Source organism: Schistocerca piceifrons, chromosome 3 (genome assembly GCF_021461385.2).
Source record: "Schistocerca piceifrons isolate TAMUIC-IGC-003096 chromosome 3, iqSchPice1.1, whole genome shotgun sequence".
Lineage (NCBI taxonomy): Eukaryota > Metazoa > Arthropoda > Insecta > Orthoptera > Acrididae > Schistocerca > Schistocerca piceifrons.
Window position 1 is genome coordinate 428,720,469 of NC_060140.1, and position 3,146 is coordinate 428,723,614.

General features: G+C 41.7%; 1 pseudogene; it reads left to right on the forward strand.

The window, feature by feature from the left end:
• Positions 1-2,761: 2,761 nt before the first annotated feature.
• On the forward strand, positions 2,762-2,879 carry LOC124790716 (annotated as a pseudogene).
• The last annotated feature ends 267 nt before the right edge of the window (positions 2,880-3,146 follow it).

The window sequence follows — 3,146 nt, forward strand, 5'->3', positions numbered from 1 at the left end:
AAAAATATGGTTATTAAATCTTTGTCTTCCCCTTACGTAATCAATCTGATGCCTTCCGGTGTCCCCAGATCCAATCCATGTATACGACTTTCTTTCATGATTCTCAGATCAGGTGTTAGCGAAAATGAAATTATCATATGTGCAATAATTTCTTTTATCTCATCATACATTTCTTCAGTCTCTTCATGATCTGCAGAGCTAGTTGGAAAATAAACTTGTATCATTGTGGTTGGTGTGCCCTTCGTGTTTTTGGCTACGGTAATGCATTCACTATATTGTTTATTGTAGCTTGCCGGCATTCCTATTTTCTTAGTCATTATTAAATCTACTTCTGCATTATCCCTATTTAATTATATATTTATAACCCTGAATTCATCTCACCAAGAGACCTGTTCCTGCTGCCACCGACCTTCACTAATTCACACTATATCTAACATCAACCAAAGCATTTTCGTTTTTAAATTTTCTAACCTATCTGTCCGGTTAAGGGGTCTAACAATTAACGTTCCGATATGTAGAACGCTAGATTTCCTTTTCCTGATGACGATAACGTCCCGAGCAGTCCCCTCCGGAGACCATAATGGGGGCTATTTTACCTGTGGAATATTTTATCCAAGAGGATGCCATAGTCATTTAACCATATAGTAGAGCTGCATACCCTCGGGAATAGTTACGACTCTAGTTTCCCCTTGCTTCAGCCGTTCGCAGCACCAGCACATCGAAACAATTGCAGTGGATGCTACAAGGCGAGATTAGTCAGTCTTCCAGACTGTTGCCCCTGCATCTACCGAAAAGACTGTTGGCCCTCTTCAGTAACCATACGTTTGTCTGGCATCTTAGTAGATACACATCCGATATGGTGCACCCACGGTACGGCTACATCTATCTCCTGAGACACGCAAGCCTCACCACCAATGGTGTGCTCCATTGTTCAGGGGGGAGGGGACATTTAACGTATTAACAATTAAATCATTTTGTTTATCTCTCCTTCTTACTACGAACCACAGTGCTTGTAAGGATTAACGCAATTAGTTTTTACGAAACCTTCACAAAGTCTTTTCCCTTCCGTTAACGTGAAAAAAGATGGTTCAAATGGCTCTCAGCACTATGGGACTTACATTCTGAGGTCATCAGTCCCATAGAACTTAGAACTACTTAAACCTAACTAACCTAAGGACATCACACACATCCATGCCCGAGGCAGGATTCGAACCTGCAACCGTAGCGGTCGCGCGGTTCCAGACTGTAGTGCCTAGAACCGCTCAGACACTGCGGCCGGCGCGTTAACCTGAACGTAAAGTTTAAACTAATACTGTCGATGAAGTAGTCAACTAACCTGCTAGCATAAAAATCGAAATGATATTGAAAACATCGCGCGCCGTAGGTTAGGTGTTTTTTTCTGGTCATTTGATGTTATTTCCCGTCTTGATAAGACAACAAGTGTCTTGTATCAAATCGTTCGTTTCGACTTCCAATATACCATTGTGGTGCCTTGTAAACAGTTATTGTTTACAACCTATGTACTGACTAACATCTTTCAAATGGTACAATATTGCCCATGTTTTGCTATGTTGGTACAGTAGTTTAATTTTTAAATAGCAGATACGTTCAGCATATTCTATAATCCGCATCTGTCTGGCTCTACTTCTTTTCTGCTCTACAGCCTCTTCCAGCAATATTTCTGCATACGGTACAAGTTGACTCACTAAACTGAACTTTCGTCTGACGTGGTTCTCTCATTGATGCCTTTCCTCACCTACTGTTGGGAGTTACTGAAGGGGGTTCAGAGGGAAAGAAAGAAAAACAATTGCATCATGAAACTGGAATTACTAAATCACTAGAGTAATTAAAATGAAGTGTAGATTCATGGGACATATGGCGAGGTAAGTTCTCTGCTGAGGTCGAAGTGATAATAAGAGATTGATACAGCGTGAAATCAACATGAATGCTATAGCTGGAGACGTTGGTGCAGAGGAAACCTACCGAATGCATGCCAAATAGGTGACTTTCTGGCTACACAGTTAGACACGATGTGTACACGTACTACTTCAGTTGGAAAAAAAATCAGGAGTACGATCATGCTATAAACTGCAATAAGAAAACCAGTAAAGCGACATATGCACAGCGACTACAATTATACCAAGCAGGCTCATTGTTTTGGTTGTGACAGAGCTAATCGTAAACGTTCTTCTCTGAGGAAGCGATGTTCAACCACGGCTACAGAATTATCATATTGTAAAAAACTGAGGAACTACAGCGATTATGTTTCATTTCCTACTTCGTACTAAAAGATATCATCAGTACAATGCACGAAAACCTTATACTTACTCTCAACATTGTGTTCAGGATATCCTCTCCGGTGACCGGAAAAGTAGGAGCGAGATTGCGCCAATGACAGATTTTGTCGAGTTATGGAAGGTGCTTGGACAACTCATTCGGTAATAGCGTTGCCTGCACAAGACAAAAGTTCAAGTTTTCACCCCCGTTTTGAACTAAGAGGAGATTTAAGCATTAGCGCTAACTAAACCAGGTACCATCAGTCGGAAAAGCGAATCAACTGACCGAGGTAACTGGTGTTTGATATTATTTGGTCAAGTCTTTTCGACATATGGCGTGAAAAATGGCGCCTAGCAGTATGGAAGGGGTCGAAGTCGCAGTAGGTAAACAATCTCGGTATGTAATCGGAAATCTCTTTCGTACGGTAAAGAATGCTGTAGTGAACTTCTTCCCGAGGAATTACCAAACGGTATACATGCAGCATTGCAACGGCCTTGCCGCAGTGGATACACCGGTTCCCGTCAGACCACCGAAGTTAAGCGCTGTCGGGCGTGGCCGGCACTTGGATGGGTCACCATCCAGGCCACCATGTGCTGTTGCCATTTTTCGGGGTGCACTCAGCCTCGTGATGCTAATTGAGGAGCTACTCGACCGAACTTCTTACTGTTGTTATTTATAGATCCCCAGACTCCGATTTCACAACATTTTTGCTAAAGCTAGAGGAGGTTCTTGGTTCACTTTATAGGAAATACAAAAAGTTAGTTATATGTGGTGACTTCAATATTAATTGTATAAGTGATTGTGCAAGGAAAAGGATGCTGGTAGACCTCCTTAATTCATATAATCTTATGCAAACCGTATTCTTTCCA